This window comes from Apodemus sylvaticus, chromosome 12, assembly GCF_947179515.1.
Source record: "Apodemus sylvaticus chromosome 12, mApoSyl1.1, whole genome shotgun sequence".
Taxonomy (NCBI): Eukaryota; Metazoa; Chordata; class Mammalia; order Rodentia; family Muridae; genus Apodemus; species Apodemus sylvaticus.
This window is the reverse complement of record NC_067483.1, coordinates 37,995,784-38,017,942: the sequence shown is the minus strand read 5'-3', so window position 1 is coordinate 38,017,942 and position 22,159 is coordinate 37,995,784. Positions and strand designations below refer to the sequence as shown.

At 39.6% G+C, this 22,159-nt stretch overlaps 1 protein-coding gene and 1 pseudogene across 5 annotated transcripts in view; both read left to right on the top strand.

Annotated features, from left to right (window-relative positions):
• Positions 1–22,159, top strand: part of Srgap2 (SLIT-ROBO Rho GTPase activating protein 2) — a 248,152-nt gene that overhangs the window by 63,445 nt on the left and 162,548 nt on the right. The gene's annotated exons all lie outside the window — the stretch shown is intronic.
• LOC127697808 (NADH dehydrogenase [ubiquinone] 1 alpha subcomplex subunit 3-like) lies at positions 17,588–17,838 on the top strand (annotated as a pseudogene).

Sequence of the window (22,159 nt, the reverse complement as noted above, 5' to 3'; positions counted from 1 at the left end):
CCTTTTTCCTTGTTTTCTCCTTTATTCTGGTATGGGGAAGAGGACCCATGGACTTGACTCAAAATCACACTTGTGTTGAAAGTAGCCTTAAGATAGAGCTAACCATAGACTATAAATCTCATATACATCTACATGTACATATATGTATACTCTCTTTGAAGGCCCATTATGAAAACCCAGAATAAAACAATAACTACAAAGGCAGTAGAGAAGGACTCCTCTCTATGCTGTTCTCCCAACCCCCCTGTAAATTCTTTTGTATTGAACTGAAGCAGGGCTTCATATATGCTAGGCAGTGTTTCACCACTGAGCTATACCTGCAGAACCTTTCCTCTTCACCTCCATGTGTTTTATTATAAATGATCAATCTTCTGATAAAAATCATCTGTGTCCTAAAGTTGGTGTCTTCTGACAGGCAACTTCATCTTCTTCATCATCTGGTTTCAGGGTTGTAGAGACTATCTGCACTCTGATTCCACCCCATCTTCCCAGGTAAATTAAGTAGTAAAGGAAAATTAAACTATGAAAAATACTTGGTTGTTGCTTTTTTTTTGGTTTTTTGGGTTTTGTTGTTGTTGTTGTTTTGTTTTGTTTTTTGTTTTTGTTTTTGTTTTTTTTGCCAAGAAATATTTTCTGTCACATTCTAATCCACTGTGGTGATCACCACTCCTGTTTCTTATCTATCTGGTATTAATTTATGTAAATATAAGCAAGAGTGGATATATTCTTCCCCTATTGTTTTATACAAATGCTAGTATAGTATACAGTCTATTTAATACAGTTCTAGGTTTCTGATGGGTAAAGTGTTCTATTTATTATAAACACACTGGACTATTTTCATTTGAGTGAATGCCTTTGGTCTTTGCCATTATGTCCTGGAGAATAAGGTGGTCATGTATCATTTTTTATAGAGTTGCATACTATTCCATTGTATGAATCTGTCTTCAAATAGACACTTGAGCCATTTCTGGTGCTTGCTGTTATAAACGTGGCTCAGTGAACAAAGGCAGCATCTTAAAGGTTTGCATAGTGCTGTACCTTTAAATGAGATTATTAAGTCTTCATTTGTAGAATGCTGGTTGGTTTTATTTATTGCTAAATTCCCAATTACTGATATTCACCAGTGAAACATTGAGAATGGGACAAACATCCCTTCAGAACGCAAGGATCATTAGAATGACTGCTCTATAGAGACATACTGGCCTATCTTGGCTTATTTTAATAATAAAACCTTTGGAAATTTTAATAATGGAACCTACTTAAAGCCCTTTGCTCAATAAGTCTGAATCACTGATCACTGTGATTACTGCCATAGCAGCTGTAGAGCAATTTAACAGGGTGATAGTGAATAAGACAAATTACACTTCAGATTCTTAATGGATTGATATGCAGAAGTATGCAAGGGAAGATGGGGGTGGGATAGGAGTGCCTTTGAATTTCAGCACATAGCTATAAAATAGGGAACGAGGTCACTGTAGCTATTACTACTCAGAATTAGTCATCTTGCACCAAACTCTAGAGCTCTGATGGGTAAAGTGGTCTGTTCATTATAGACAACAATTTGGGCTAATTCTCTTGTTTGTGCACCTCTATGAAGAGGGTAGCAATGCTAGGTGTCTTGTTAATTGTTTTCTTTAGAATACTCCCCTTTTACTGCACAATGAGTAAGTTTTTGATGGGAAAAGAGGGAGGCAGACTAGTTTCGCAAATAGCTCCTGGCCAAGGGAGTATCCATTTATGCCCTGTGAATATGGATAATTGAAAAAGGCAGACTGGGAAAATAAGTGGGATGCTAATTGTTTCAGTCTTGTTTACAAGGTAATATAAAGTTGGGAGCTGGGGAGAGGTGCATCAGTGAAGTAAGTATGGTATTTTGTGGGTTTCCGATTGGTATTTAGGGGAGACTAGTGGGAATATGGTTCCTGTGGGGGTTGAGGGCAAGCTTTGAGTGGGCCCAAGAAGATAATCCAGGGGATTTGGGTGCAGGTCAACCCTTCTGGACCTTTCTTGATACCCAGTCATGTTGTGGATGCCTCAACACCTGTGAGGTATTATTGATCTTGTACCTTCAGTTCTCTGTGTCGAACACTTAACACACATTATCTTGTTCTCCATGGAAGCCCTTGGAGAAGAACAGGAGAACAATCCTTTTTTTTTGTTTATTGTTTAGGCTTCTATCTTGATAAGCATGTCTTAAAACGCCATCATATTAAGAGTACTGTGTGTTGGGATAAAATCAAGCTCATGTCTTCAAGTGTATAATGCCCTTTTGGAAAAAGAAGCAGAGGTAGACTAATGAACAAGATCTGTAGTTCACTCCTTTAATCTGGGCAAAGTCTAGTGCTGACAGAAGATACCTAACTCATCTTAGAGACAGTGTGGTTTGAGAATTCTGTGTTCAAACCCTGCTTCTGTTCCTTGACCAACTTGTATGATCTCTAATTTATAGTTATTTTATGTGTTATATAAAATAAGGTGAATGGCTACTATGCAGTGTTTTTTAAAATTATTAAGTGATGTAATAAGTACAAAGTTGGCTTTTGTTACAGATAGCTGCTTTGATTACTAACAGAGTCTTCTAAAAGACCTCATTTATAGGTTTGAGGAGCAAGCAGGTGCTAGGCGATTGGCGCTTCTGGCAGTATGTCAAGAAGTCTGCCTGTAGGGGAGGGAAACATATTGACAGTATTGGAGGAAGGTGTTGGTTACCATAGCAACTTGGAAATTCATTTGGAGAAAGAGTTGTGTGACTAGAGGTTATCTCACTGTAAGAGACTGAATGATGGAGGAGAAAGAAAGATGAAAGAGAATCCTTGTGGAACAGGAATTGAATCTCACTTGTTTTGTATCTGCAGGAAATACTGTTAGATGTGTTATAGAGAAAGCTTCAAGTATGAGTCATAATGCAGGCCTTCTGTGGTAATAATAGGTGGTTGTATTGTAGTGGGCAAACATGATGCAACTTATTTACTGTTTTTGTTTATATATATATATATGTATAAGTATATATATATATATATATATATATGTATGTATAAGTATATATATATATGTTACTTAAGTTAAAACAAATAACCGTGTGGTGTTATTTCAGTGAACTGAATTACTCTGGTTATCTGAAAGCCTGGCATTATATGGTCACATATTTCCCCTAAAGTTATTTCTGTTCTAGGATTTTTAGTTGCCAGGAGCACTAGTGTAGAGTACACTTCAATCATTTGCTTTCCTCCTAAATTAAGTGGCGTGATGAATACAGATGTCTTCTCTTGATTGGGCAATTCAGATATATTTTCTTTCTGAAAAGGCTCTGTTATTTATTTATTTTGCAATTGCAACTTCAACTTTGCCTAGAAACAGGAATGGACCAAATGAAACCTTTTCAACAGTATGCTTCTATTAATAGATTTTTTTGTTTGTTTAAGTCTCCTCAGGCTTCCAATACTCTTTCGCATATACTTGAAGTAAGTAGTGGCTGTGGCCTATTCTGAACAGCAAAATATGGTTAAACCCAACACTGCTAAGCAGGAACAATTTCCAGAATGCAACAGCTTAGTGCTATATTTTCTTGCTTTGGTATTGTGATGTTTGTGATCAGATAAAGTCTCTGTTGGTCTGGGCCAGTGATGAACAGATTCCTTACTCCTTGCCTTTATTGGACATATATAAGAAATGAGCTTTTGTTGTGTTCAGCCACTGTAATTTAGGGGTTGTATGTTCCGGCAGAGAACCCTACATATCCTATTTTAGTAGATATTTCACATTTACCCAGTTAGTATCTTAGTTAGGTTTCTCTGTTGTTGTGATAAATACTGTGGTCAAAAGCAACATGGGTAAGAAAGGATTTATTTAGTGTATGCATCCAAATCACAGTTGATCACTGAGGGTATTCAGGAAGAAGCTCAACTGAGAATGGAACCATACAGGAAAGCTACGTACTGGTGTGCTCCCATGGCTACTCTGCTTGCTTTCTTATTCTACCTGCCCAGGGATGGCACCATTCGTAGCAGGCTGGGCCCTTCCATATCAATCATTAACCAGTTAATTAATTAATAAAATAAAAATGTCCCTACAAGCTTTGCCTACAGACAATCTGATGGAGGCAATCCCTCAATTAAGATTTCCTCTTCCAGATGACTGGGGCCTGTGTGAAGTTAAAAGCTCTAACCTTCACAGTTAAGTTGGTGAATGTTACCATGAATGAGACAAATGGGATCTTCACCTTCATGGACCTTACATTTTAAAAAGGAAGATAGTTAACAGATAATAAAACAAAAAATAAGCTGGGGATAATGGCTCATACCTTAATCCCAGCACTGCTGAGGCAGGCTGGTCTCTATGAATTCCAGGCTAGCCTGATCAACAGAGATAGTTCCAGGACATCCAGGGCTACACAAAGAACTGTCTCAAAACAACAATAAACAAACAAACAGAAGAATAAATAAACAAAAATACTAATTCATAAAAGAGCTATGAAAGAAAATAATTTGAAAGTTATTTTCATAGGTAAATCTAAGAAAAATCAAAGAGGAAGAAAATGGGATCCTTCAAGATCTTTGTTATCGTTTTAATATTTTTCTACGTGTTAATACTTTTGAGTGTTTCTAGAGTAGCTTTTTATGCCACAGAAAGGAGATAAAATTGAAAATTAGAGAGACTTTCTGTGTTACTTGATACCATTGTACCAAAAGAAAGTAGCTAGTGTACTCCAAAATAAGTGACATTCAGGACTATTAGTTTGCTTTTTGGCCTTAAAAAACTCATTAGTATCTCAGTGGATTTAACTGGAGATGAACTCCTAGCTTTGTTTATCTGTGCTTAAGCCCCTCCCTAAGGATGCCCATCTTCCCCAGTGACACTGTTAAGTATCATTGGGCTTAACTAAGCCTTCAGCTGGCTTAGCAGAGCTGATCCAGTTTAGTCAGTCATGTTAATCAAGCTCTTATACTGGGATAATTGGAATGGAAATGGATATATAATCCATGTACTTTGTCTAATATGATTTTGGAAGTAGACTGATAAAAGTGTTGATTGTTTTCATTTATTCTGGAAAAAGCATAGCCCTGGGGCTTAGGTTTGCTTGTTGAAGGACATCACATTTCTAGTTGTTGACTAATCTTTCACGACTATAAGATGTCTCCTGTTATAAGAGCAGGCAGTACTTATTCTGCCTTGATGGAACAAAGTGAGAAAAGTGGTGACTGGGAATTGTAATGAGGGAAGGAGAACTTTAGTGCTATAAGAATGAAGCACCTTGTTCACAAACTTCAGGCAGTAGGAAAGCATGAACTGTATACACAATTGTCTATTCACTTTCAGAATTCTTCTGCAGCTTCAGTGAAAGGGAATCAGAGAGTTGTGTGTAGCAGTGTTTTTTCCTTATTGGTTCAGGCAGTCTTATGGTCATCCCTAGAGGAAGATGGAGAACTTATACATTGTAAAGAAGACATTTTTTTTCTGTCCTGAATATTCTGATCATCTCATGGAGACACATGCTCTGAAAATTTGGTGTGGATGAAACTCCAAGAGAGTAGGAGAAAATGTGTAAGAGTAAGAACTCCCAGCACATATATGCATTCTTGCAAATATATGGGTGTCTTGATACATTACAAATTTCCATGCTAGGACACACGCCAACAGTTTAAGGATATGTATAGCAAATCTCTTGTTAGACCTATTCAGAAACACTAAAATAAGTTGTGAGAATGAAAGTTCTGAAAGTGTATGATCATGTCACATAGGGTCTCATGCATAATTCAGCTGAATTTAATATTTTTTCCATGGTGGAAGTAAAAACTGAACTATTTGATATAATGTAGGCAAATTCATCCCTTTTTGGGGGATGAATGTTGGTCGTGGGAATATGAGGAAGGGTAGAAAAACAGAAGGACATTTCATATTTCGTTTAGCCAAATATATGGGATCTCTCAGCATTCCACCTCTACAAGAAGTAAATATGTAAAAGTTCAAATTGTAAGTGTAATGGTGTTTGTTTTGAACGCATATTATTAATAGCTTTGGGCTTGAGAAGCATTTAGAAAATTGCTCCAACATTCTGACCTCCACACACCTACCCACATTCTTTTGTACCAATACTCACATGTGAAATGAACATGTATACACATACCATGTGCACATCAAAATAAATAAGTAAAATTCAAAATACATACACAGATCTATAAACTCCCTTTCAGGACTTTATTCTGTAATGCACTTATATTTACATTCATTACAGCATTGAGAATAGACAATAAAAATTGCAGTAACCATCAAAATGGGAATAGTTGCAAAAATAAAAACACAGCCATTTGAATGCTTATGTAGCCAGTAGAAAGAAGAAGATTCATAATGTACTATTTGGAAAACTCTCCAAGATATACTGTACAATTAAACACACACACACAAACACTCACACTCACACACGTACCACAGAGGGGAAGAGATACAGTTGCTTGTATATTTCTATTCTAGATACATATGATATTTCTAAGACATAAGAAAATACTAACAGTTGTCTTCAGGATACAAATCTTTGGGACAGAGTAGGGATAGAAGGACAGACACATCCTTTTTAGTGTTTACTGTTTTGCATTATTTCCAAAGTATTTCCCCCAGTGAACGAATGCTATGCATTTTTAAGGAAAATATAAGACAAAGCTAAGAAAAGCATAGTTTTTACGACAGTCCATAGTGATAGAGAACTCATGGCATAGCTCAGATTGACCTTGAACTTTTGGCAATCCTTTTGTCTCTACCTCCTAAGTGCTAGGATTATAGGTATAAGCTATGGTGTTTGGCTCCCATAGGGATTCTTAGTGTAGATGCTGTTGGCATGCTGGGTGTGTGAGAGCATCTACATATTAAAGGATGTTACATTTTTTTCCTTTTATATTAAATGCTAGTGCCACCTTTTCAGATATTGTGACAAGCCCAAAGTACTTGTAGATTTGTAAACATATCAGGGGTTTATGCTATGGTAATACTGTTTGAGTTTAAAGAGAAGTTAAATCTAACTTCTCTTCAGGGGAACCCTACTGTTGTCCTACTGGGTTCTTAATATGGGCATCTGTGGGCTTTATTTATGTAGAAGAAAAATATCAGTGAACTTCTTGTATAACCTGATTTTCCATCAGTTATGTAGTACGTACCTGTATCAGTGACCGACTAAGGGTATAGATTGCGAGTTGATGGGAGGAGTATGGTGTTCAGACAGGGTAACAGGGAAAAAACTTAGGATTTTGTTTCCCTTTTCTTTCTTAAAGCCATGGAAGACTGATTGGTCAGTTCTCTGTGGTGTGTTGCAGCCCCGCCCTCGAACTCTAACAAAAACCATCCTAGTGCATTATTCTCTGCCAACAGATATTTTTCCAAGCTGGAAGGAACAGGGGCTTCTTCTAGAAATTGGCGTCTGTCTCTCGCCTTTCTGCAGTGTTGTTTGCTCCAAGTCCGGGCTGTGTAACACTGAATTCACATTAGAAACCCATCTCCTGAGACTCATGGAAAGAATCATTAAGACTTCAGTCTTTCAGAAACTCTAAAGAGATGAGCTGAGATCTTTTCATGTGAAAGCAGTGGTCTGCCCTCTCTGCTTGGTGGTGGCCAAGAGCCCTTAGTGAAACAGGAGACAAGCTACTGAGACACAGTAAGCTTTGGCTTTTAGCATGGTCTTTCCAGGCTTTATAGATCTGACCCAGCCAAGGATAAAAATCACCCAGATAGAAATCTTTCTCCCGAGTAGACATTCAGAAAGGACTCTATTTATTTGGAGTACTTTGTTGTGCAGTGAGTGCACCTAACTGCCAGATGCCTTCTATCATGATTTGTTTCTTTAGCCTCAGTGTGTGCACACTGACAGTCCCCAAGATTTTCTTCACTTTTTATTTCCTGTTTGTTTGTTTGTTTTTCTTTCTTAAAAAATTTAAATGGGACTTTGCCTTTTCTTCCTTCCCTAAAACATTGTCTAAAAGCATTCTGGGTAGCATTTCTGCTGATCTTGCTTAACATTTATTGTGTGTTGTCGGGGGAGTGTGTAGATCAAAGGACAACTTTTAAGGAATTGGTTCTTAACAGGGATGTAATTTGGGTTATCAGGTGCCTTTACCCACTTAGCCATATCACTGGCCTTATTCCTGCTGATTTTAAAGTAACATTAAAGAATATTTTTTTATTAATTACTTGAGAGCTCCATACAAGGTATTTTGATCATTTACTCCCAGTTCCTCCCTTATCTCCTCCCAGATCTACCTCTACCTCCTTACACCTCCTAGCTTCCCATCATCCTTTAAACAAAACAATCCATTATGTGCAGTTTGCACTGTCCATGTACACACTTCAGGGTGTGAGGCCAAGCACTACAGCTTGTTTGCCACCAGCGACACCCTAAAGAAACCTGACTCCTCCCCCCCCACCTTCCAGAAGCCGGCACTGTCCATAGCTCTTCAGGCATGGAAACTCACCAACCCCTTCCCACTCCATGCTAGAATGTTGACTGGCGTGGCTGTGTGGGCACCTACAGCTGTTGTGAGTTTATGTGTTAAAATAACATTTTATTGCTTTCTCTAGTGAAACAAGCAACATGATTGTCATAGACAATTTGGAAAATTGTCCAAACAAAATGAAGAAAATACTCATTAAAAAAGAGAATGCCACCCTTTTCCTCAGCTATTATTTTTTTCTCCCTCTTTGTTCACTTTTCACATCTTATTGTTGCTATGGGTTAGCAGATGATAGAGGCCCAGGAACCTCACCCTTGCAAAGACACTGAGACGAAGCCGCCTGAGGAGTGTCCTGACATCTCCCTGGGAAACTTTAGGTTCTTGGGAGGAAGGAACAGGGTGAAGGATGTGTGCTGGTGATCAACGTAGTACTCTTCTCCTTCTGGCAGCCTTACTGGATAGCTGAGCATTTTTATTTTCTACCAGAATTCAGGCTCTGTCACTGTGGCTCACTTTTGTGTCCTGGTTTTTGTTGTTGGTGTTTCCTACTTAGAGGCATCCTTGTTGTGAAATGTTGACTGAATTATTGGGTCTTTAGTGTTGGAATCCAAAGAGAATATTTCTTCTTGAGGAGTTTAGACTTAGGCTATTGGCTAATTCCTGGTAGATACTGAAGTTGGACAGACAGATACTAACTAGGGCATCAAGGTCTGATGTCACTTCAGTTCCTGACTCTGTATCTCCTTTATGGGAATGTAAAAGAGATTAACTTAAGGTTTTGGGGGGAGATTTTCGTTTTTCATAAAAACCTTTCTGTACGTTTCGCTGGGTTGAGAGTTGAGAATCTGTGAGCCGTTCTGGTTGGTATCTTCTCTGTTTCTCTGTCCCTCCCTCCTGCTTTCTTGATTAGATCTTACTCTGGTCCTCACTGGCTGGAACTGGGCGCACTGACCAGGTTGGCTCCAAACTCCTCCCTCTTGAGGACTTTAATTTACAGGTGTGTGTCACCATGCCTAGCTAGGATCCCTCTCCTCTCCTCCCCTCTTCCCTCTCCCTCTCTCCTCTCCTCCCCTCTTCCCTCTCCCCTCTCTTCTCTCCTCCCCTCTTCCCTCTCCCCTCTCTCCTCTCCCCTCCTTTCCCCTCTCCCCTCCTCTCCCCTATCTCCTCCTCTCCCCTCTCTCCTCCTCTCCCCTCCTTTCCCCTCTCCCCTCCTCTCCCCTATCTCCTCCTCTCCCCTCCTCTCCCCTCCTCTCCTCCCCTCTCCCCTCTTCTCCCCTCCTCTCCCCTCCTTTGCGCCCCTCTCCCCTCCTCTCCCCTCCTCTCCCCTCCTCTCCTCTCTTCCCTCTCCCCTCCACTCCCCTCTCCCTTCCTCTCCCCTCTCCCTTTCTCTCCCCTCCTCTCCCCTCCTCTCCCCTCTCCCCTCCTCTCCCCTCCTCTCCCCTCCTCTCCCCTCCTCTCCCCTCCTCTCCCCTCTCCCCTCCCCCTCGTCATGCTCTTGCTCTTTTTCTCTTTAATGTCTGAAATGTGTTTCTGTAAAGCACCTGGGGTTGTATATGTCTGGGGGCCGAATGTCTAAGAGTTCCCTTTTCCCGGTTTTTAGGGTTCTTTTTCCTGGTCTGCCCCTTTACACAGTTGTTGGTTGCGTCCTGATGTTTTTGTCACAAACTGCTTTTCTTCCTTCCCTCCTACCTCCTCCTCTTCTTCCTCCTCCCTTTCTTTTTCCTCCTTCTTTGAGACAGGGCTTTGCTGTGTAGCCCAGGCTTGCTTGAAACTCATAGAGATCTGACTCTCCTGCTTCTGGAATGCTGGATTAAAGGCGTGAACCAACACACCCTCTGTAAGAAGGGCTTTTATTCCTAACTCTTCCCCTGAAATGTCTATGCTTTTCAGGAGGTGATAAGAAAAAAAAAAGAAGAGATTTATTAGCGATAGTGGTTTTTAAAAATTGTAGTGAATAACATCCATTGTGAATTATAATTTCTCAAAGAATTTGATGTAAGGATTTTTTTTCACTCTTCCTGCCAGATGTCTCATTAAGAGGCATATATTTCTTAGCTTTGTAGGCAGCCATCTGGTTCCTCTCTTTGCCTTTGCCTTGGCTTCTAAATCTTCTTTTTGTCCATTCAGTGGCTGAGGGATGGCAAATGGGTCTGAAACGTTGTTCAGAGTAATGGTGGGGTAGGTATGGGCTCCCATTATAGCTCTAACCTGGAGCCAACACTGGCTTTTCCAACAAGTCTCTTCCAGATGTATGAATAGGAAGCCCACCTCAGGTTTAGAATGGATGGGTTTCTGGCCCCTTGTGTTTGAGCTTTACTTATGGGCACAGTAGTAAATACTTAATAAAGATTTGTTGCATTGAAGTGACTTGAATAAAATATGATTTGTGTGTAATTTTATATTCATATAAAGTCTGTTCCCATCTTAGCTACTTTTCAAATTATATGCTGCTATTCTGAAAATTGTCATTTCCTAAATTTTCTTTTCCCATTTGCTTCTGCTGCTCCAAATTTAGTCATATTTAAAGCAGGACCAGGTGAGTATAGAAATAACTATTGAATTAATTTGTTCACTTAGAAGAAGGTGGGAGAAATGGCTAAAGAAGACTGCAGATTTAGGGGTGGGGAGGTGTCTAGGCTTTAGGTGCAGAAAATGGAAATTTTGCTAATGTGACAAATACCAAAGTTACAGACTGTCTCTTTGCTTTGGGGTGTTGGGGGGCCTGAGAATTAAACTCAGATCTTCACATACTATGCAGGTCCTATACCCTGATCTATATTTTCACCCAACTCCCACCTCTACATTGGCTTAAATTTCAGTTTGCCTTAGAAAAAAACCATAGTAGCATAGTGAGTTCAGGCGTTGCAACATCCTTAGAACTGCCTGTGAGTATGAAGTACTTTTATTTTTAGGGGTGGGGGTGGGGGTGTCCCTGTGCCTCCTAGGCATATAATCATGCCCCCTCCTTCCCCCACCATCTGCCCTTTAGCACTTGGCACTTGATTTCCCATGTCCATTCCTGACACCCCTACCCCCATAAAAGTGCAGCAAAAAAGCCATTAGCTTCCTGTCTGCCCTGCTTTTAATCATCTTCCAAGGGCAGCAGCAAGTGCAATCCTAGCCCCCTTTGTGGGTGTCAGACTGAGCATTTAACTTCTCCTTCTTTATGAAAGTGCACATTAGCCATTCAGAGACTTAATCTTCTAATGATTTGTGTATATTGGTAAAAAGGAAAAGCTGACTGGTATACTCAGATGTTCCCTTTGGTACATTGATGGCAGAATTTCAAAAGAGAAGGGCCATTTAATTTAATTTTGCAGATGGCAGGAGGTGCTGCAGGAAACCTTGGTCACAATATGCCCCCTCCTAGGAGAGTAGCTTCAGGAAATTCAACTTGCTGGAGGGATTTAGATGTGAGAAATTTAACCCTCTGGCTTCTTTCCACTTCCTTTTATTATAAAATATGGGTTGGGATGGGGGACAGTAGGAAGGTGGAGTGCAGAAATTGCTAGGTTGAGTGACTAGTAGGTGATTGCTGTTTGTAACGATGCTGTTCTTGGACATATGGATTATAAACAGCTACAGATTAACTCATTTCCTCATTAATTATTTTATGGCTTCATCTTTCTTAAATTGCCCCCTAGAGGCCTGAATTTTTTCCTTAGGCTGGAGACTGCACTTGGTGGTTAAGAGATTAAGTTACCCTTTCTCCAGGGCACTAGCACCTTTTAGAAATTAAGAGTTGTTTTTTTTGTTTGTTTGTTTGTTTGTTTGTTTGTTTTGTTTTTTTTTCTTCTGAACTTTTTCTTTCTAGGGCCTGCCTTCCCCCAGAGAAGAGAGCCTATGATTCTGATTTGGAGCACAGCATAGCTGGGTTTTTGCTGCTCAGTTCTGTGAAAGTTTTATGATTGGCAATCCAAACTTCATTTGTGAACCAGTAGACAGACTTAGAATCTTGGTGCCTTTCATTCTGGCTCTTGAATAAATTTCATGTTTCAAATCTTGGCAGAGTGAGGAGGAATTGGTTTTCTCTATGTTTTAAAGTCATGCTGTTCTATAAAGATGTCTGTTTTAAGTAAGTGTATTTTCATCATTCTAGATGGTATAGGGCAAAATATCTTCATAAAATATCTGTTCCTCATGGAGAAATCAAGCTGATATTGACTAGGAAGTTTCACCCTTACTGTCTAACTTTCATAGTGCTAGAAGGTACAGTGTTTGCTGCTGGAGAAGCAAGGGATGGCCAGTGGTGAGCACAGGAAACTACAACCAAGACTGGCCTGGCAAGATAGATCCTTTGTTGGCTTGAGTGTTATGGGAATTAACCATACATGATTGAATCTAAGGCCACCTGGTCAAGTGACATACATATCTGGCACCATTATTGGGGCCATAGGTAGTGGATGACTATAAGACACTGTTTTCTGGATACAGCAGGACAGTTGCATGTATAAATTCACAGCAGTTGAGATAGCATGTAAAAGACCTCTGAAGGTTTAAGCCAGACAATGATATTCCAGCTTGGAGAGGGGGACGTGGGCATGAAGTTTCATCCCTAGTTAAGGGAGCTGGCAATTGATAGCTGCTGGAAAAGGAAGAACCATTTTTCTTTAAGGATGCAACCCCTGGTAGGTAGACCACCCTCCAGTAAAAGACACACACCCACACACACACACACACACACACACACTCTTCAAAGTGTATGAACAGAATAAACTGTTTTTGACAAGTTACAAAAAACAGGGAGGGACACTAAATTGGTTGATCTGAGAGGAGTGTGCTGAATATGATCAAAATGCATTATATAAAACTCCCAGAGTTGGACACAACAGGTAAATAAATAATTCGGAGATGCACTGTGAACTTTTTTTAAGTCTGTAAGATCTTGTATAGATCTCTGTTGCTTTGTATAGATCGTTCTGCCTACTTTATAATATCTGCTAACCTCACTCTATAGTCACTCCTCCTTAGAAATAGAGAAGAGTCTGATACCATTCATTTATCTTGATAGGTTAGTCATTAGATTTTAGCGATGAACATGCACATTTCAGTCATTTATCGGCTTCTGTGTTGAAGGCTCTGTTTCTTTTTATAGCCATAAGCAAGCAGGAAAAGAGATAATTACACCCTACACCATGTATTTATTCTTCTGTTAACTAAACATCCTCTATCATGTGTCACACCATTCTAGGGTCTTTAGCTTGGTTATTAAGATGAATATTTCTGAGTTAGCATTCCAACAGAGTTTGAGGAAGGAGACAAATCCTACCTGATTACACTACAATTATATAGCATTAAGGAAATAGAGAGGGAGAGGGAGAGAGAGAGGGAGAGGGAGAGGTGGTGATGGTGATGGTGATGGTGGTGGGGTGTTGACACAGTGTTTCTCTTTGTAGCCCTGGCTCTATAGCCCAGGCTGGCCTCAAACTCAGAGATTCACCTGCCTCTGGGATTAAAGGCCTGTGCTACTACCACAGGGCTCCACAGCCCACTTTTTAAGTGTAATAAGTTGGATGTCAGTGTCGGAGAGTGAGGTCAGATTTTCAGGATAGACAATGTTTAGGTGAGTTTTGTAGCATAGGTCACATTAGTGCAGAGATTTGAAGGAAGTGAGAATTTAACACTTGTGGGAAGAACATTCCAGGCAGAGGGCAAACATCGTGTAGCAGATCCCTGAAGCTCAAGTGTACTTGATGTGTTTAAAGACTTAACAAGAAATCAACTGTAGCTGAAGCAGAATGATTTAGAGGCAATGAGGGAGCAGTACTATAACTTAACACCAAGGGGTGAGGTAGGCATAAGTGTTTGTTGTAGAGGACAGAGAAAGAAATAACTGAACATGGTATGCCATATTGGAACACTGGCTACCAGGTTTTACAGCTTTCCAACTCTACCATCTTCTCAACTCAGTAAGGACTCTCCTAAGAAACTGGAGGGACTGGATGGCCATAGGGAGAATACAGAGGAACTTATGCCAGAGCTTTAACCTGGATCCTCTGCTATAAATTGGTAGGATTCTTCCCACCTTCCTCCCTGGCACATGCAACAAGAAAATTACACAGCATGCTTTAAACTCAATGTCTCCCATTGTTCTACTTCAAGGCTCCAAATATTTATGGTTTTGGCATATTTGGCATTACTTTAGTCAATTTTTGAAGGTGTTTACCACTGTTGACCCTCTTATCTCAGAGAACATCCTGAAATGGTTTTTTTTTTTTTTTTTTTTTGTATGACCTGCTTGATACTTCTAGATCTAGAAATGAACTTCCTAACATCAACTTATCAAATCAGCAGAGGTGAAAAGCATGGAGAAACTCACACAAGAAGAAATGGACAGGCTGTGTCCATCTTTTCTTTTACCACTGTCACAGTTCACAATCAGGAACGGAGGATCTGTTTGATTGTATTGGGAGCAGCAGCTCTTTCTGGCGTGGTTGAACATTGGTTACATCTGGTCTAGTTAATCCTCACCTTTTTACCAAGTCTAGTAGTTCTTTGGTTTTCTCAGTGAGGATTAAAGAATTGTTATTGTTGTTTTCAGGTAGAAATTTTATCTTGGATCTAATTTTTTATTGGTTTAGAGTTAGTGTTTTGTTTTGTTTTGAGATAGTGTTTTTGTTTTGTTTTGATAAGTAGTCCTGGCTGTCCTAGAACTCACTATGTAGACCAGGCCAGCCAAGAACTTATGGCAAATCTCCTGCCTCAACTTCTTTAGTGCTAGAACTACTCTTGTAAGCCACATATGCAACTATTTGTTTTGTTTTTAAGAGTTGTATGCTACCACTTAAAAGTTTCCAAAGTGTTTCTGAAATACTGCTTACAGCACTGTATATGCTTATTTTTTTTAAGATTTATTATTTATTATATGTAAGTACACTGTAGCTGTCTCCAGACACTCCAGAAGAAGGCATCAGGTCTCATTGCCGATGGTTGTGAGCCCCCATGAGGTTGCTGGGATTTGAACTCAGGACCTTTGGAAGAGCAGTCAGTGCTCTTAATCACTGAGCCATCTCTCCAGCCCCCTGTATATTACTTATTTGACTAGAGCTTTTCCACCTGTAGATTGTGATCCCTTTGCAGGGCAGGTTATGAAGACAGTTTCTTTAAAAACTTACTTGAAGCTGGGCGGTGGTGGTGCATGCCTGTAATCCCAGCACTTGGGAGGCAGAGGCAGACGGATTTCTGAGTTCGAGGCCAGCCTGGTCTACACAGTGAATTCCAGGATAGCCAGGGCTACACAGAGAAACCCTGTCTCGAAAAATCAAAAACAAAAACAAAAAACAAAAATATTACATGAAAAAATTTTAAGCACAGAAAGAATAAGAGAAAATTGTATATAGAAAATAAGTATAACTGTACCAAAAAATTTAAGAATGATTGTACAGATCACGTATGTATGTGCTTTGTTTTGCATATGTACATACTTGTTCAGGGTGTAACATGTACTTCTCATTGTGGGAGTTGACCAAAAAGAGTTGAAAACATTGCCTTAGCCCGTCAGAAAGTTACACTTGCTTATTATTAAAACTAAGGAAGATAGAAATGAATGTCTTACAAGGAATATTACTTATTTTTCTGTCTGCTATCAAAGCAGAAGAATTTACTCTGGCTCATGGTTTCAAGGGATACAGTTTATCATGGTGGCAGGAAGCTTCATGACAACGGGAGCGTGAGATTAAGACCCCTCACCTCTTGCCATTGACTGACATTCAGCTGACTTCCTCCTCCTGCCCTTTGTTTTCAATCTGGGGCCCAACTCATGAGATGGGGCTACCCATACTCAGGCTGCATCTGTCCCCTCAATTAATCCTCTCTGGAAGCACCCTCATAAAGATACACCCAAAAAGATGTGATGCACAGTGCCTAGTTGTTTCTAAGGAAGTTGGGAAAATCAAAAGTAACTATCACAGAAGGTAATGTTTTGGTAAAATAAGAGTCAGTAGGTCTTCAAATGATATTTTTATTTAAAAAAAAAAGCAGGAATGGGTTTACTACTTTTCTGTGAAAGTGCACATGATGATTAATATTACCAACTTGACTGTCTTTACAGTTACCTTGGAGACAATCTTCTACAAATACTTATGAGGGCTGTCCAAATTGTTAGCCTCCAGGCATGCCTGTGAGGAATTGTCCAGATTGGGTTAATGAGGTAGGAAGACCTGTTCACTATGAATAGCACTGTTCTATGGGTTGTAGTCCTGGACTAAAGAACAAAGACAAATTGTGCTAAGCAATCCTTCTTCCTTGTTTCCTGAGCTGCCTTATGCAGCTTCATCCTTTCTTCTATTAACTTGCTTCTTGTCAGATGTTTGGTTCGAGCAATGAGAAAAGGAATTAAGATATTGGAAGATCTGGTGTCAGAACATCATGCTGTCCAGATCAGCAGGAACTAAACTTGTTGCTTCTCTTTGCACAAAGAGTTGCACAATTTCCAGTGGGAACTCCCTGCTGGAGGTGGAGAAGCAAGGAAAAGAAGAGTGGAGAAAGAGCCAGATACACAGAAATCTTTATTGTGTGTCTTTGCTAACCTAGCACCTACACGTGGTTGACTCTGAAGCTTTGTTGGAATCTTCCAAAGAGTCACTGTTGAAGATAGGGAAGGCATGACTTATTTTCATTAATTTCAGTTCAACATTTATACCAGTTTTGTGGTATGTTCCTGGGGATGTGAAAATAAGACACGGTGTTAGACTTGAGGTGCTCCTAGCCTAGCTGGGAAACAAATGTCAGTTGCCAGTTACCTTCCAGTGTGTTGAGTGTCATAATAGAATTGGTCAAGATGCTACAGAGTGGGATCATAAAGTAGAGGAATTATTTTGTAAGGTACTTTTCTCTGAAAAAAATGTGCCAATAAATAATAAAGAACTAGGGCCAAGGAGATGATGGCTCATTGGTTAAGAGTGCATGCTGTGACACGCATATGTGACACATATACCTAAAATAAAACAAATAAATCTTAAGGCTCAGAATAGGGATTTTCGTTATACAATTTGGGGAAGTCTACTTTGCTGAAAAAGAAAATGAAGTTTCTTAGGCACTCAGTCTGTCTAGTCCAGTCATGGTGCTAACTGGTTTGTGTCTTTTACTCAAATTTATTCTGTTGTTTTGTTAAATATTAAAATCAGTTTGGGACCCTTGTCACTGTCAAGACCAAGATGATTGGGAAAATCTCCACTTTCTTCAATAATGCCTGGGCGAAGGAGCCAGTGCTGGTGTATCCTCTGTCTTGGGCCTCGCTATAATTATCCCCATGGTTAGCCCCAACACAGGGTATGCTAGCATGATCAACCAGGCCATACCCTACAACTACCCAGTGTCCGTGAGAGATAATGGGAACATGCCTGAGGTGCTCAGTCACCCACAGGAGCCTTTGGGCCCAAGCCTGCAATGGCTAAAGAACCTGTGAATGCTCTGATGATGGAAGAGTCCCCTTCTATGTTGCCCTCCAATAAAAATGTGAAAACCAACCCCCCCAAATAAAATCAGTTTTGACATAATCCTTGCTCAGTCTAGAGATACATAAGACCATTTAAATTATTTTTCTTATAATGCCCTTTAAAAATACAAGGATATACAAGGAGCTTGAGTGTTTTTTTTTTCTGATAGAATTCATAGTATTCTGCTTTTATTTTCTTGATCTTTAATATCAGCAGTAACTTTTAAGCCGTGAAATCATGACTAATTCTGCAGTAGTAATATCAACAAAAGTCACATACTCTATTCAGGGACTTTAACTCAAGGCCTTCCAGTGTGAAGTTGATTGACTTCTGTCAGCTCCATTAACCTAAGCCTGGCTTATGACTGTGTCAGTTGACTGAATCTAGACTTAAGCTTTAATGTTTGGGATTTGGCTTTAATTTTATTTAGTTCAGTGTTTTTTTCTCTTAGCTGACTTGGATCTAAATTATGTTCCAGCCTCAAGTACATTCTAAATATGCCCATCTATGGATTTGAACTTGAGGATGTCTCTTCCCCTCCCCATGAGGTGTAAAACAACCAGGCAAAACATTTTCTCAGGCCGAAGTTAAAGTCGTTTCTACTTCTGTTGTTGAGGCATGTGGTTGAGACATAACTTTTGGTGTATAGTGGGTAGGCAGGGCAGAAACACTTAACCACAGATTCTCAGATGGGGAAAAAGAAACTTCGGCCTAACTGGCCTGACTCATGCAGTTTTCTTGCTGTTGCTGTAATACCTAACTCACTGGACTGATCTATTTGCAAGATCATAGCTCGTGGTCATTTCTCACTAACCTTTGGTTCACTGTGCTGTTTGTGCTTTGGAGGGATTTTAGTTTATATGAATGATGCAGGTTGAAGGAGTCATTAGAAGAAGACTGCACCTCTGACCTTTCCAAAACCGAAATGGTTCATGCTTTCTTGTGTTTGGGTTCTCCAGAGAGTGTGCTTACCATCTTTGAAAGCAATTTGCTGTATAACTTCTATATGCAATCTATAATGGTTTCCCATTGCTCTTAGGAGCAGTTCTGTGCTTTTTCAGTATCTGGTATTGTCCAGCACCACAACCTCTTGCTTCTATCAGTCTGTCTTCGTCCACCCTCTTGCTTAGTTGGATGTGCTAGTTAGTCCGACTTTCTTCTGTTCCTCCAATGTGTCTTTCTGTCCATTTTCCTCTGGACCATTGAAATACACTCTTCCTTTTGGCTTAGGGAACCTTTCCTTTTCTCCTTTTCTCCTTTTCTTGGTAACCCCAATCCTTGAAGTCTGGCCTCTGGAAGCCACTTCCTGAGTCTTGGACCAAGTAGGCTTGCTTCTTTTTCTAATAATGAGCTTATCATGTTGCAGTTTCTTCTTACAGTCTGCCTTCTCTAGAGGACATTCCTTTAAAAGGCAGGCCCAGGAAGTTGCTTAAAATAAGAAAGACTTATACTATATTGGCATTTCCCAAAATTTAAAAATTTATAAACTCTTCTCAAAATAATATAATTCCATGGTATCCCTCAGGAATTTAAATAATATTATCATTTTTATAAACAACAAAGATATGAATTTAGGCAAATTTTTCTTTTAAAGTATTATAAGATATATATTTTAATATACTTTAAAATTGAATAACTCTTGTTATATGTAAACCTATCTAGCAAGTGATATACACTATTTAACTCTTGAAATAAAGTTTGTGAGAAAAGATTCAAATCTTTTGTAAAAAAAAATTTTAAAAGATATGTTTGGTTTGGATCAAAACACATTAATATACTTAGAAGTTTAATTATTTGTTCACTTGTTTAAAAAAAATTGTGACTGACATTATATTGCTGTGAGCTGGTTGGAGGGAGGAGGACAGGATGTTTTCTTCATGGTACTTGTGTGTCTGACAAAGGCACTTTGAAGATTCTCATTGGCCTCTGTGATCTTGTGATTCTGGTTATTACCTGCTTAGAAATACAAGCATAGTGAAAGTGATAACCTTTATTTTCTAAAGACTGTCACAGACTATCACACTTGTACATTTGCAGGATGCTCACATGCTGGATTCTGATAAGAGTAATGAAAGAGATTGTTACAGGGGGCTGTGAGATTTAGGAAAAACCTGCTAAATTTTGCTCTGACTACAATAGTGTAAATGTTGCTTGGCCAGCCCTGGGACAGCTGAAACTTTTGTTTCATAAACTTTCCTCTTAAGAAGATTTCATTAATTATAAAAAAAAATGCCCTGGGGGTATATACATTGAGTTCTTTTGTATCTGTCATAAATAATGGAGAGAAAACATTTGTCAGAATAGAACAGAGCTGACTAGATAATGCATCTCTCTTCTGAATTTTTGTGGGGTTTCTTTTTTAAAAATTTAAAAGATTAATTTTTAGTTTTTGTGCTTGCATCTATGAGAGTATATGCTTTGTATATGTGTGTTTCTACAAAGGCAGGATAGAGTGTCAGACCTCCTGGAAATGGAGTTATAGAACATTCATTGTAAGCCACCTACTGTGGGTGCTGGGAACTGAACTCAAGTTCCCTGACCTGGTTGGCCAGTTCTCCAGATCTCTTTTCTTTTTAAAAGGAATAACTATTGACTTTTGGGGGTGTTAGCAAACAATCATGACAAAAAGTCTTGCAAAAAAAACCACAATAAATTGTCTCAAAACTCATAAAATCTAAGCAAGCCTTTGCTCATTAAATGCACACTCTTTGAAGACTTTATAAGTTGGTCATTACAACATCAAGGTTTAACAAGGAATGGACAGATCCTGTGTGTTATGGGGCTTGTGTCTAGTGAGAGGAGAGCACAATAAAATCCTAGAGTTGTACATACATAGAGAAGTTAGAGTGGACGAAATTAAAACGAACGTTAAGATTGGGATTAGGGATCTCTCAGGTGAAGACTGCTTTGAGAAGATGACCTCTGAGCAGATAACTAAGATGAAGGAGTGAGGCATACAAAAGCTGGCAAGCGTGCTTCAAGCTAAAGAAGCAAATGTAAAAGCTTCCCTTAGCTGAGGTAGAAGTGAGCATGCATGTCTTATGGACAGAGAGGCCCCTGTAGTTGGGATCTATAAGGATGAGTTCCAGAGACAGGAACAATCAGGCCCTGTAAGCGTTTAGAAAGCTTTCAGCCTTTTTTCTATGGGAAGCCATCAGAGGGTGGTGAGCGGAGCTGCCTGCCATGGGAAGAATCATTGTAGAACAGGGGTGGAGAATGAGGAGCCAGGTAGGAACAGTGATTCAGAACAATGTGCTGTTGAGTTACACTTAGCATCTCAACAGAGAATGGATGGGTGGCTAGGCTAGGAAGAGCTTGGATTCAGGATGCAATTTGAAGGCAGTTTCAGTTGATAGAATATGAAAGAGATGTCTCAGTAGAAATTGTTTTTGATCTGGCAGGTAAAAGAAGTGCCATTATTAGGATCGGAACCGGGAGGGACAGTGACCAGGGCTTATGTCAAGAGTTTCAGTTTGGGCTTACGTTGTGGATACCTGTTAAGAGAACTAAGGAGAGATGGTAAGTCAGTTCTAGGAGGTTGGTGAGATCTAGATAGATAGGAATGTGAAGGTCACCAGGCACAGAGATGAAAACAGGAATTCCAGAAGCAGTTGTTTGGAAATTTTTTTGCCAATGAGGATTTCTGTGTCTTATTCAATAGAGGGAAGTAATAAGGGACAAGCTATTAGTTATATTCTTTGAGGGAGAGTACTTGCTGTTTTCTAGTGTACTAAAAGCAGCTCGAAGCTTTTTAAAACAACAACTACTCAAGACCAGTCAGTGTTGGTTCTGGCAGAATGCACACAGATTGAACATGGCGTCTGTCTCTGCTTTCACAGCGCTGCGCACAGCCCCACTTACTTGCATTATTTCACTTTCTGTAGCTTTTTGTTTATTCCCCACTATCTTGATAACGTTGAGAGAGAATGTTTGTCTGTGTAACCTCAGAGTACTAGGAAATAGTAATTGTTTAATAATAATAAGTAAATGTTTATGTTGACTGTAAGAAAAAAAGCTTGAGAGCTTAGCTACTCAGGTTCCAGTTCTGAATCTCCAACTAAACGGTATGATATTCCCAAGTACTCCTTCCCCCCCTTTTTTTTATTAATTATTTTTATGCACTCCATATTTTATTCCTCACCCCGCCAACCCCTGTCCACCCTCTTACTGTTCCACATCCCATACCTATCCCCTCCCCGGCTCCACATGGATACACACACACACACACACACACACACACACACACACCTGACCTCTAACCTCCCTGGGGCTTCCAGTCTCTTGAAGGTT